We start from the raw sequence: 14,416 nt of genomic DNA, 5'->3' as shown, positions 1-14,416 counted from the left end.
ATGAAGTGTCAACTAGGAAACTGATGGTGACTGACACAAAAAGGGATAAATGATATAATAAGATTAGTCCTGATGGACTTCAGGCAAATAATAGTGTCAAGGCTGTGAGTGTTGGCAGGAGGAATGATGACTGAGAAGCTCCCTGTCAATAAAACAAAAGTCAGGGAAGCATGCAAAGGGCTTCTCCCTCACCACTAAAGATGTCTTGCAAGGAAACTGTAATGTACTTGTAAGGCTGTTGTAGAATTTTTAAAAATTAATAATATAGTGATTAGAACAGTGCCTTGCATCTAATGAGCACTCAAAGATAAGTTTTACTATCAAATGTAAAATATAATTATTGTAACAAAAAGAGATTCATCATACATTTTACTTTCCTCAGCAAATGGATTTCCCAACTGATTCCCAAAAAAAACAGTATCAAAATGGACCGAGAAAACTCATTTGAAAAAGAAGTCTCTGAGGTCAACTTTTATGTAGTGTCCATCAATCTCAGAAAATTGGCTCTCCTCCAAAAAGCACCACCACCGGCCCTTGAATTCATATTTCTCCATCCACCCAACTTCAATGGTAAAATTATATATTTATTCAAAAACCATATACTGAGCACCTATTATGCACCAAGTACTATTCACAGAACCTAGGATACATCAGGAAACAAACAAATGTCCCTATCCTAGTAGATGGAGATTAACAACAAACAGAATGTATAACAAATAAGTGGTTTATATGTTTGAAGACACAAAAATAAAACAATACAAATAATGGGGTGAGAGGCCTGGATTTAAATAGTCAGGGTAGACCTAGTGATGAGGAGATCACCTGAACAAAGGTCTGAAAAGCTGAGATAGATATTTGGAAAAGTGCTCTCTAGGCAGAGAGAACAGCCAGGGCAAAGATTCAAAGGCCTCTTCATTTAGTTCTTGCCACTACTTGGCAATAATTTCTTTAAATGTTTTTACTGCCCTAACTGGTTTGGCTCAGTGGATGGAGCGTCAGCCTGCGGACTCAAGGGTCCCAGGTTCAATTCTGGTCAAGGGCATGTACCTTGGTTGTGGGCACATCCCCAGTAAGTGTGCAGGAGGAGGCAGCTGATCAATGTTTCTAACTCTCTATCCCTCTCCCTTCCTCTCTGTAAAAACAATAAAAAATATTTTTAAAAAAATGTTTTTACTGATTTCAGAGAGGAAGGGAGAGGGAGAGACAGAAACATCAATGAGAGAGAAACATAAATTGGCTGCCTCCTGCACACCCACCTCTGAGGATGGAGCCGGCAACCCAAGTATGTGTCCTGACTGAGAATCAAACTGTGACCTCCTGGTTAAGGGGACAATGCTTAACAAACCGAGCCACACCGGCTGGGTAGCAATATTTTATTTTATTTTTTTCTGTATTTCTTCTCTTCAAGCCTCTAATCCTACTCTCTACTCTCCTTCAGCAGTGGATTATTATAGCTAATATTTATCATTCGTTTACCACCTACCAAGCATTGTTCTAAATGTTTTTAAAAGAAATAGGTGCTACCATTGCCTTCATGCAGAAAACTGAGATGCAAAAAGATTAAGCAGCTTTTCCTAAAATTAGAAAGTTAGCAAGTGGCAGAGCCCTGCAAAGTATGTATGTATAATGTCTTGTCTACTAGAAAACTTGACATTCAGCACAAAATACCTCGTTTTCTCATCTCTAATTTGTAGAATTTCTCCAAGTACACATTCGATAACTATGAAAGCTGCTATTATAATGTCTTCTTGCCATTTTTCCAGTCATTTTCTAGACTAGTCTTTACATTGCATCTACACCTACTACCTTCCTTAACCTCCCCCCGAATTTGATTATAGTCCTACTCTATTAAAATTACTCTAATGTAGTTAGTGATTATCACACCTCAAGCTAAACGGCTTTATCAATTCTCATTCTCCTTGAATGTTGTGTTAGACTATGTCAACTCCTTTTCTTCTTGAAATAGAAGCAACACCATGCTCGATCTTTCTATCCCTATCGGTGATTTCTCTCTGCTGGTAAATTTCTTCCTTTGTTTTCTAAGACTTATACTTGTCCATCTTCTTTCTACCTCTCCAATTGTTCCTTTAGTATCTTTTTCACTTCTGCCCCTTTAAAGGTAGAGATCCCAAAAGTTTAATTAGGATCCTTTGTGCTTCTATGTCTGTTAGCTCAGTTTCCCTTAAGGTTATAAAAAATCATATAGCACCTTCTCTCTACCAGGCAAATTGTATGGTCATTCAGGATAGATCAGTGAACAAAATAGACCAAAAAAACCCACAAAAACCTATGCTACCAAGGACACTCAAAACTATCTCCTCTTAAATACTATTTTAAACACATCACTCTCCTGACTTCAAAAAAATAAAAATATAACCTTGCAATGATTCCCTTCTTATCAACCAAATCTAAATGTCTCTGCCTTTGCTCAAAACATTCCATCACCATTTTCCATCATACTTATCCAGATTTATTTTCCACTACTCACTGATTCAAAAAATTTCCAGAAAGACTAGTCCTTGGGATTACTCCCTCAACACTTTGTGTTCCAACTGATCAAATAACTTCTGAAAACATTTGTCCAGTACCTAGATATTAAGAAGTATCCTATATAATAAAAGCATCCTAAATAATAAAAGCATAGTATGCAAATTGTCCCTTTGACCGGGAGTTTGACCATGGGGCGGGGCCAGCCAGAGGAAGGGAAGGAGGCCCTGGCGGCAGCAGGTGGCCGGGGGAAGGGAGGGAGTACCTGGCCACTAGGGACCCTACCAGTACACAAATTTTGTGCACTGGGTCTCTAGTATTGAATAAAAAGTTAAGTGTTCAAAATTGAATGTTTTTTAATTCTTTCAAATGTATTAAATAGCAAACACTTATACAAGGCTTGCCAAACACTATTCAAAGCACTTTGCGAACATTAATTAATTCATTTACTCCACACAACAATCCTATTATCTCCATCCTTCAACTGAGGAAGCTGAGGCTCAAACAGAGTACAGTAACTTGCTCTAAGTCTGACAAGTATTAAGTGGTAGAGCCAAGATTCACACTCAGGCAGTTTGGCTCCATTCTATACTGGATAATCCTAGTAAGAACAATTAAAAAAAAGCAAAGAGAGCCCTGCAGTGTGGCTCAGGAAACAAGAGGTCATGGTTAGATTCCAAGTCAGGGCCATGCTAGGGTTGCAGGCTTGATCCCCAGTAGTGGGTGTGCAGGAGGCAGCTGACAGATGATGTTTCTCTCTCGTTGGTGTTTCTCTCTCTAACCCTCTCTCCTTCTCTCTCTAAAAATAATATTTAAAAAGCAAAACAGGAAAAGTTCAAAGGGCTTGCAGGAAAAACTATATTCAATTATGTAAAATCATTTAAATTAGTCCTTTACTCCAAATATGGAGTAATATTTCCTTTAATATCATACCAAATTTTTAAAATTCTACAATTTAGTACTATATAATAAAAAGTACAATCTATAAACACAAACACATGATATATTACTCAGAGTTCTACAAAGCTATTGAAAATATTTGCTAGGCATGACTAAAGAATATATGGTGACACATGACAAATGTTCTTTTATTAGAATGCCTGTATTAAAGTATTTTACTGTCATACTTGTTTTCACCATAATCCAAACAGATATGAATACAATTCAGGGAAGATAACTACCTTAAAGAAAGACTAACTTTAATTTTTGGAAGCAAAATTCACATCTAGAACAGGTCCAATATGACAAAAGGTTTTAGTAAAACCAAGAAATTCCAAAAAAGTTCCATTAAGGATCTAACTTACATACTCTTCAACCTATCACAAACTCTATAGTTAAAGGGCCTTTTAAGAGGTTTCTGAAGATTCATCTATTAAATTCATGAAGCTATTTTATAACTAATTACATAAAATTAAAAATAAGAGGCAGAGGTTTTCCATAAAAAATATCTTAGAATAATATAATCCTAACATATGAGCAGATGAGGAGTATCATACCTATTTTTTTCTTCTCTTACCTTTTTCTCCTTGCCTTCTGGCAGAGAAAAGACACAAAAATCATCAGGTTTTAAACTGGAGAGATTAAATTGCATAAGTCTATATGAATAATAGCTTGATTTAGAAAAGGCTAAAATTTGTAGCTTTCTCAATTCGTACTGATAACCTAACTTAGAAAATCTAAAGTATGTAGCCAAAGGCAGCAAAGAATGCCTCTCAGGCAAAAATACACAGTAGCCATTATTAGACTTTGAAGTCTTCCCACTTAGTATTTTTTCCTCTCCTCTCTTTTCCTGAGTTTATAATGCACCTACCTCCTGGCTACCCAAGACACCTCCTAAGCCACTAGCACAAAATCAGCTCCCTCCCAAGAATTATATGAATGAAAACTATGCAAAATGTTAATAATTTGAGATTAACTCAAGTTATTAAATCTGGAAGAGATTCTTGGAGCAGGGAGCCTACGTTCTCCTTTCCCCACCACAAACCCACCATGACACTTAACAAGTGGCTCCACACTCCAAGAGATTAATTAAAATTTCTTGGGAGAAAAGAATGGATTGGCAGCTACCACTGAAGATATTCTCAAATACTGTACTATGTATTTGATATTTACTTCCCTCCTACATGCAATGAGAAAGATGCATAATCCTTCTCAAGACTGTCCTGCACACAGTGGAACTCAATTCAATCTTAAATCCAAAATTAACACATTAAAGCCCCTGTTAAACTCCCAAGGAGAGGACAATAGCTTTCTATTCTAGTGACCACATTAGCACACGTGAACAGCTAACTAAAGAAGTACCAAATATCAAAAATAGCTGTTACATTTCCAGAATTAAGGTGGTCTTAGAATGGAAGAAAGGAATGTCAATGAAAAACAGATTTTTCCCAATAATGTACTATATTGCATCATCGATATTATCCTTATTAATATTTCCCAAGTACCTAAAAAGTGCATGCTATTATGGTAGATCATACCTTTTATAATAATAAAAATGAAAATGATTGGTAAATTAAGATAAATTTAATTTTGAAGCTGTAAGTACCTAAGCTTGAGATGGTTTCAGACTCAATTGTAAGAATCCTTGAGATCTCACATGCTAAATACCGTGGAGAGAGAAAACATCATATGAAAGAAGCAGCAAGAGAATAAATTATAATAAATAGTACTATTCATTTACTATTTACAAAGCCAGAAGCAAGTAATCAATCTACCTTTCCCCCCTGCTTTAAGATAAAATGTGAAATCTTCCTTCATAAAACAAAGCAAGCATGCTATCCAGAAATACACAACAGATGAAGAAAGTTGGCTTAACAAAGAGTCAACAAACCAAAACAAAGAAAAGAATAACTTCAAAGGTCTCAGTTCTTTTAAAAAATCCAAATAAAACAAATATGGCTGCTGTTGAACTAGATCTGTTTTTGATAATACCTTTGCAAAGCAAAGTATGTCAAAATAAATTAAAGAATAAACTTTCATTTAATAATGTCTCTACATTCTTCATTGGTCTGCTGACCTAACCTTATCTACCCTTAAGGGAGCTTGGAGCTGACAATATTTAGCGCCCTATTTTATCAGAATTTCTTCTGTTCTAACCAGGTCATTATTAAACTTTAATGATACCCAGTAATATATACTGGTTATAAGTTTCCTAATACCTTTTGAACTCATACACTCATAGGAAGCAGATCAGGGACAAATTAACTCTTCTACAAATGAGTTCCATATCTTACTATTATATAATAAAATTTTCTTTATCTTCCCAATGCTTATACCTCAGTGAATAAATATCTAAAACTATTTGAAAACACTGGTAGCTTTTATCTACTGAAATTTTTTGAGATTATTTAAGTAGTCATGCATCATTTCCTTACCAAAAGCTGGGCTTAAAATTGCAGTTTACTATCAAAGACAAATAGACTACATTTCCTCAGTTTTCTATTCTCCAAAACCTTGGTGTCATTTCTGGATATAAGTGACTGAAAAGGAGATAGAATCAATTAGCTGCCAAATCCTGTAAAATTTCCACACTAACATCCCTTAGATGGCCCCTTACCTCGGTGGCTAGATGTTAATTTTTCACACTCAACTGTCAACTCCAAAATATGCTGCACTCTACTGAAGAGCAATCTTTCTAAAAGCACTTTTATTGTCATCTTCTGCCCCCTATCAACTTCTAATGCAGTGGTTCTCAACCTTCCTAATGCCGTGACCCTTTAATACAGTTCCTCATGTTGTGGTGACCCCCAATTTCATTGTTACAAATTGAACATAATTAAAGCATAGTGATTAATCACAAAAACAATATGTAATTATATATGTGTTTTCCGATAGTCTTAGGCGACCCCTGTGAAAGGGTCGTTTGACCCCCAAAGGGGTCGCGACCCACAGATTGAGAACCGCTGTTAATGGCTCCTTACTGCTTAACATATCAAATTCAATTTGACACTGAATTAACCTTTCATAATCTAGCTCTACCCTACTATACTACCTTCTCCAACACCATTTTCGGAAACTAACACCTTATTCTATTGAGACCAAACTCGTTACATCCCTCTCACATCATGCAGGTCCCACCATTTACGGGTTTATTCATGGTTCCATCCCACACATGAAATGTATGGAATATTCTCCTTCTGGAGATGTTTTGCCAATGCAAATAGTATATATTCTTTTTCAAAAATATATTATTTTATTCATTTCAGAGAGGGAGAGGGAGAGAGAGAAACATCAATGATGAGAGAAATTCATTGATTGGCTGCCCCCTGCACGCCCCTACTGGGGATTTGCATGCAACCCAGGCATGTGCCCTTGACCAGAATCAAACCCGGGACCCTTCAGTTCGCAGGCCCAGGCTCTATCCACTGAGCAAAACCAGCTAGGGACAAATAGTACATATTCTTTGTTCAAGTCCAACTTTCTCCAGGGAGCCCCAAATCTAGAACTTTAGTCTGAAGAAACCCCTACACTAACATGATTCAGACTATATGTACCATACATTATTTGTATAATGCTTTAGATAATGCTACTTATGTAATGGAAGTATACCCAATAAGATAATAAACTCTTAGGAGAGGTTGGATCATTTCCCAAAAACCGGGTCTATAACAAGTACTCATTGATTATTTGACAAGCTAACTAAACAATCCTGATTTTTAAAAATCAAGGTATTTTATGTCAAAAGAGTTCTAGCACAAATTAAATAATGTGACGACTAGGATTTGCTTCCAAACAATCCAGGTCAAAGTGAGGGGGACAAAGGAGTAAGAAAGTGGGGATACAGATAAACTCTATAAATTGATCGTCTTTGGCCCAGCCACGGGGCTCAGTGGTTGAGCATCAACTTATGACCAAGTAGGTCTGGGTTCGATTCCCGGTCAGGCACATGCCTGGGTTGCAGGCTTGATCCCCAGTGTGGGGCATGCAAGAGGCAGCCGGTCAATGATTCTCATCATTGATGATGTTTCTATCTCGCTCTCCCTCTCCCTTCCTCTCTGAAATCAATAAAAATTTATTTTAAAATTAAATAAAAATAAATTGATCATCTTTGAAGTGACCGCTATGTGGAGGTTTACTTTTATACCTGTTTAAAATTTTTCACATTAATAATTTTATTTTTAAAAAGTACCAATAGTCTCTTTACTTCATTTTAAATGACAAAACCAAAACACATTGTAACATCTTATTTACACAACAAATACCTAAGTCCACATTTAAAGTAAGAAAAAAATTTCTGGAAAGATATAATTTGGTAGGGAACTTTAATGATCCTAATTCTTACCTAAGCATTAAACAAAAATAGTTAGAGGAATCATCTAATCAAAATGGCAGGGAATCTTAATCAAAAGAAAAAAATGACCTTACCACCAAAAGCAATACTATTTATATTTCAAATTTTTATTAAATTACAGTGTTCACAAGAGGGTCCACCCAAACAACTGCTGAATATCAAAAACACTGAAAAAAGTCATAAGCAAAATATGAAAGGCAGAAAATCAGGGGGGGTGGGGGGGAGTTGCTACAAATCAGTCAATGTTGTTTCATGAAGACACCTATTGCTCTTAACAAGGAATGAATTAGTTTCTTAAACAATCAGAAAAATTAGCACTTCCTCTTTAGTCCAAGGACTGTAAAACATGCTTAAGAAATGTCAGATGCCTAACCGGTGTGGGTCAGTAGTTGAGTGTCGACCTATGAACCAGGAGGTAATGGTTCGATTCCCGGTCAGGGCACATGCCTGGGTTGCGGGCTTGATCCCTAGTGTGGGGTGTGCAGGAGGCGGTGGATCAATGATTCTCTCATCATTGATGTTTCCATTTCTCTCTCCCTCTCCCTTCCTCTCTGAAATCAATAAAAAAAAATTCTTTTTAAAAAAAGACATTTCACATATTTGGCTTAATAACAATGTATTTGCTTGTTGCTGCTAAAGAATGAAACCCCTTTTATATTTCAGTCTGTAGCTACTTTTCAAAATTCAATCACTACAATTTTTCCTACAACATTATCACTAATTTCTTCCAAAAGCAAGACTACAAAGCAGTATAACACCTAGTATCTTAAATTGATAGCATTTTATTCTTATTATACTGTTCTTTTGCCTTGACTTTTTTCCCCAAACTGGTTTTAGGCAGATATACAAACTAATCTGATTATTCTGATTTCCTCATCTCTAATTTTCTCTAAATGCTCAAGAATTGAGATTTTAGTTATCATAACTAAATATCTGACATTTATTTTGCACAAATATCTGACATACACACATATACAAATAGCAAGGTTCATCCTAAGAGTGATACATCATCCACCCATTACCCAATGCAATTAAAGTTTAAAACAGGGCAACTATCTTGTATAAAAAGAGATTAGTAAGAATGAAATCCTCCTCACAAATAAAAAATTCATACTAAAATTGCCTTGTTACTTGTACTATCTTTATTTTTTTAATATTTTTATTGATTTTTAGAGAGAAAGGAAGGGAAAGAGAGAGAGAAATATTGATGTGAGAGCGAAACACTGATCAGTTTACCTCCTGCACCCCCCCACCAGGGATCAAGTTCCCAACCCCAGCATGTGCACTGACCTGGAATGAAACCTGAAATCCCTTGGTGCATGGGCTGATGCCCAACCAACTGAGCCACACAGGCCAGGAGACTTGTAATATCTTTAAAGTTAAGTTTTCCTAGCAAGTAAAAATAATCATCTTTTTAGTAGCATGTAATTTCTCTCTTCTGGTAAAAGAAAATCTCTGATATGGGAAAGTTAACCTAAAGTGCCTAATATTGAAATTTTCTCTTCCATAAAATGCTTTCCGATAAAAAAAATAAAAGAAACAGCCCTAACCGGTTTGGCTCAGTGGATAGAGCGTCACCCTGCAGACTGAAAGGTCCCAAGTTCAATTCCGGTCAAGAGCATGTACCTTGGTTGCGGGCACATCCCCAGTAGGAAGTGTGCAGAGGCAGCTGATCGATGTTTCTCTCTCATTGGTGTTTCTAACTCTCTATCCCTCTCTCTTCCTCTCTGTAAAAAAAATCAATAAAATATATTTTTAAAATAAATAAATAAATAAAAAATAAATAAAAGAAACATACTATGAAAAAGAAATGTGACAAAACCCCTGGATTATACTATTACTACACTTGAAAAAGTTGACATTTACCACACAATCTTTTCTAATAAAAACCACATAATAGTAAGATTAAAAACAATGCTGGCGAAAGTTCTTTCATTAAACCACTAAATAGGTGATTTAAAAGTCCCACTTAAAGAAAGAAAAAGTCCCACTTATCTTCTTTTCTTACATCACTAATTCAGTAAATTACGTCATCTTTATAATTTGTGTACTCTCAACTTTTGAAATCCTGTCTCATAAAGGCAGAATATGCAAATTGACCATCACTTCAAGACAAAGATAGCAGCACTCACAGCCAATAAGGAGGGAATATGCAAACTGACGTGACAAAGATGGTGGCGGCCAGGCCAGAGCGAAGGCAGGAGGTGGCTCTGGCCCCGGAGCCAAGGCCTGGATCCCGGGTACAGGAGGGAAGCCGGTGCCAGCAGCCAGGGGAAGGAAGGCCTATTCTTGCACAAATCTTTGTGCATCGGGCCTCTAGTATGTGTGTGTATATATATACGTTTATACATATACATTACTATCTTTAAAATATCAGGGATATTACCACATTTTATATAAGAATGGACATTTGAAAATTGGTCCTATTATTTCTGTGGTAACAAAGTTTTTTAAATCTCAGAATATATGGAGGGAACACTTTGTAAAGTATATGATATATAATTGCTATGCTGTACACCTAAGACTAATACAAAATAATGTTGAATGCAAACTGTAGTTGAAAAAAAATTTAAATCTCAGAATGTGTTAATAAGTTTTATCCAATACATACTATTCCAATGGGATGAAAACCATTTATAAATTCCACTTAGATTAAGAAATCCTTTGAGAAAAGTATGTAGTACATTCTAGTTACACTATTTCTAGAACACTAAAAATCTCTATAACCTATTTCCCTATTGTTTTTCTTTGGAACCAACTGAGGTGAATGCAACTTCTTTCACAAAAAGTCAAGACAGTACCATATTTAATAACACAAAGTTAACTAAATTTTTACAGAGGCTGAAGTTTTCACAAATTAAAACTTTCTATTTCCCCTGATCTATAAAAATAATCATAATGATTTAAAATAGATTCTACAGAGTATTATTTGCAGGTACCCTCCACCCCCAAAACACATTAAAATAGTGTATATAGCTTCACCTTAAAAACAGCATGAGAGAAGGAAAGACTTGTAAAATACATTACTTAAACCGAGAAGATATTTTTCCACTCTCTTAAGACACATAATTTTAAAAATAAAACTCCCCGACTGCAAGGAGTTCATCATTAAGCAGTACCCTCTTTCTTTTACACAGTAATGAGTTGCAAATGATTACGAGTGCTCCCATTTATCCTTAAGTTGAGGGCATTACAAAACAATTTTCCTGCATTTTGCCATTTGATTATAACTCATCCTAATAAAATGAAAGATTTCTCTTCAGCTTTATGAAAACAAATGTTATAATAAGTCAACTTTAAGTAATTCGTGCTCAAAAACCTTCCTATAGAAATAATCTATTCATCTGAAGAATTCAACAACTGAACCTGGCAGAAAGTATTCTAACCATCAAAATTATGAAGCTGAAATGTTCATAGTTACATCTAAAAATTTAAACCATACAAAAATATTTTGAAATCTCAGCTCCCTATTTCCTATCAAAATATCAAACAACTTTAAATTCTTTAGATGTGATAAAGATCCCAAAGTAAATTCATTTTGACTTTAGAGTGCTAAAACTAAGAATTTGATGATTGCAGAAAAAGGAAGTGTGCAGTGGAGAAAATTACTTGTAATTTTATTTACTGAGGCAAAGTGTCTTTACAAAAGAAAAGATGTATTAAAGTCATTTACCCTCTTCTGCCAGATAAACAGTCCTCTCCTAGAACACATTGCTTATAATTCAGCCAAATATGACTGCCAAGAGTTTCTAAGGCTGTGCTAGGTTTGTTCAAAGTGGGAAGCTTCTCCACCAGCATATTACAAAGAAAAATGAAATACATTTTTTATTTAAGAGTGAAGATCAATTGTATTAAACACATTCCTACTGATAAACTAAATGTAAGGAATCTTTTTTAAAAAAACCTACTAATAAAGTAAATGTAAGTAATATTTTTTAAAAACCTCAAATTATAACTTAGAACAAGGTTTGCTATATAAATTGCTTCCAATTCCCCAGAGTAGGGATCTATTTAGTTTCCCCAGAGTGGGGCTTAAGTAGCTAAAAAGAAAAAAAGAAGTTTTATAAACAGCTTTTCTACCTCGGTTTACAGTTGATAAAATAGACCATTTATCACAGTCAAGTGATCATAATGCCAAAAGTAAGATTACTCAAGTATTACAGGTAAAATTTGTAAAAATCACAACACAGTAATGTGCAAAAGTGATTAAAAAGGGTAACTATGTATCTCTATTTACACTTGAAGTATTACTTTAGCAAGTAAGAGATATACTGCTGCATGAGATCACTATTATGACTTTTAACATTTTTACATATATCTTAAGAACACAATGTCTTATTTCAATGTGAGATGTATGTATCTGATTTTTGTAATCCTGTTCGCTTTTCTGATAATCCTTTTTTTCACAGTGGTCTGATTAAAGCAAAGGCTCCTTCTTCCCATTTTGCCACTAGTCAATGTATTTCAATTTAGCTCTTGCCAAAACATAGGCATCATAAGCCACCTCTTGCTTCTAGTTTTGTGTTTTAGGTAATAACGACAGTGATTGCCACCAAATGCATGTGTGTGCATACTTTGTCATTTCTTTCCCCGAGTCCTTCATCTCTTCTATGGAAAAATGAGGAATTTAATATGGGGGACGGGAGGAAGTGGGGGGCAATTTACTTTTCTTTGAATACAATATCTAATGGGTTTTCAAAAGAAAACAATGTATTCAAATACTTACTATTCTAAGAAATGTCAAAGAGAGAACTTCCAAAATCCAAAAGTACTAAGTCTGATATTAGCTGGAGAGGAAATTTCCACGCAAACCATAAATAAAACATGCCATCAATTAAGCTGAACATCCCTATCATTCCTTTAGTCAATAATCAATATGGAAGGGATCTGTAACCCACAGACCTGCATATAATCAAAATATCACTTATATCTGCTTGAGGAGTTCCCAGATGACTTTGGCTGTGTGCCAGATCTCCCTTATTTTGAAATGTCAAGGCTAACATTTGTTAGTATAATCAGAGCCAGCATTAAGTGTCCTGGGGAGAGGCAATTCAGAAGAACGCTTAGCAGCACGGACAAACCGGTCCAAAATGAAAAGAGGAAAACAAAAAACAACCAACCCTCCTGACAGAGCGAATAATCCACAAATGACTGAACTCAAAACGAGAAGGTCCCTCTCCGGCGCAGCCTGAGCAGACGCTCTGCACTCAGGACTCTGCACTCAGGACCTGCACTCGTACCCTTCCTCGCTCCCTTCACTCCCAACTTCCTCCACTCGCCCGGGGCCAACACGGGGCACCCCGCTTTCCTGGAAGTGAACGTGCACTGAGTCTGCACGGGAGCGAGGGGAGGAACGGGCAATTCCCAAGAAAGCGGTGAAACAGGTGGGTTAGGACGAGCAGCGGCACCGCGGAGGGGCAGCTTGGAAATGACAGATGCGGTTCAAGCTCCGACTCCACGCGTCGGAAGACGCTCTCCCGGGGCGGGCAGGCCGGCCGGGGGCTGGTTGCAAGAAGGGGGCAAAGGCTAACTCCGGAGCCGGAGCGGAGCACAAACAAGCCGCGGGGCGAGTGGGCAGGCAGCCGTGGGATCCGTGAGCAGCGGCGGCAACACGGGTCAGGGTGGCAGTGATGGCTTTGGTGTTGGGAGACAGGGGCCACGGCGAAAGGCCGTCCGAGGGGAAGAAGGGGCTGGGGAACCAGGCGTCCTGAGCTCTAAGGTTCCTGCCCCAACGAAAATGTAGAGGAGAGAGAGCAGAAGACGAAAAGCCGCCCCGACTCCCCAATTGGAGAAATTTCCCCGGGAGTCGCTGCTCGCCGCCACGGCGCCTTCTGCCCGCTCCCTTTTCCTGGTGGTAACTGCTGTGGCGTAGAGCGGAGAGGGAGGAAGAGGAGGAGGAGGAAGACCAAGAAAGAGGAGGGTGAAGATGGGGCGAGGGTGGGGAGCGAGGGGGTGCGGCCTGCACAGTTCCAGCGAAGCCTCCGCTCTCTCGTAGCCGGTCAGCGCCGGGTTTCCCCTAAGCCCAGCCCTGCATAGACTCACCCGCCTGCCTTGCCTCGCTTTTCCCTTAGCCGACTCCACGAGCTGCCGCGTCCTCACAAGAGACCACTGGACGAGTGTCGAGGAAAAAACTCTCCAGAACCGGGCCTGATTGCTTCAGCGAGTCCGACCTTTACGGCTGAGAGAGACACCCTCAGCTTTCGGTGGGTTCCACAGCCAGACGGGCAACCATCTTACATTAGGGTAAGACTCCTCTGGCTTCCCATGCGCAGGCGCACGCCGATCCGGCAGGGAGGGGCGGGGGAGGGGCGGGAGGAGCGGTGGGCGGCCTCTCCCACGGCACTCTGGGAGTTGTAGTTTTCGGACCGTAAGCGCCCAGTTGCAAGCTGGGAGTTGAAGTTCTCAGGGCTGCTAGGCTCCCTCACGTGGCTGCTAGACTACCGCCTTTCTTCGTGTTTTGCTTCCTTCACTGCCCGCGTGTGCTGCTCCGCTGTCATTTGGTCGGCGATCTTGTTTGTGGTTCCGTTTTCTCGGTGTTTGCTCAAATATGGGATACCAAAACTCGGGGTGAGCTTAACCAATTTAGGGGGAGCCAAGAACGTCTCTCCCCTGCCCCGCCTACCATAGATACTGAAGGGG

General features: G+C 38.1%; 1 protein-coding gene across 10 annotated transcripts in view; it reads right to left on the bottom strand.

The window, feature by feature from the left end:
• Positions 1-14,057, bottom strand: part of CNOT4 (CCR4-NOT transcription complex, subunit 4) — a 151,352-nt gene extending 137,295 nt beyond the window's left edge. For 6 of the 10 annotated variants that reach the window (XM_005860689.2, XM_005860691.2, XM_005860690.2 and 3 more), the window contains exon 1: positions 13,820-14,057. The gene's annotated coding sequence lies outside the window, so the exon portion shown is untranslated. The remainder of the gene's footprint in view (positions 1-13,819) is intronic. The other 4 variants (XM_014535136.1, XM_014535139.1, XM_014535141.1 and 1 more) reach the window with 2 other exon arrangements.
• Positions 14,058-14,416: the final 359 nt, after the last annotated feature.

The sequence above is a fragment of the Myotis brandtii genome, unplaced genomic scaffold (assembly GCF_000412655.1).
Source record: "Myotis brandtii unplaced genomic scaffold, ASM41265v1 scaffold1384, whole genome shotgun sequence".
Classification (NCBI taxonomy): domain Eukaryota; kingdom Metazoa; phylum Chordata; class Mammalia; order Chiroptera; family Vespertilionidae; genus Myotis; species Myotis brandtii.
This window is presented reverse-complemented; position numbering and strand designations above follow the sequence as displayed.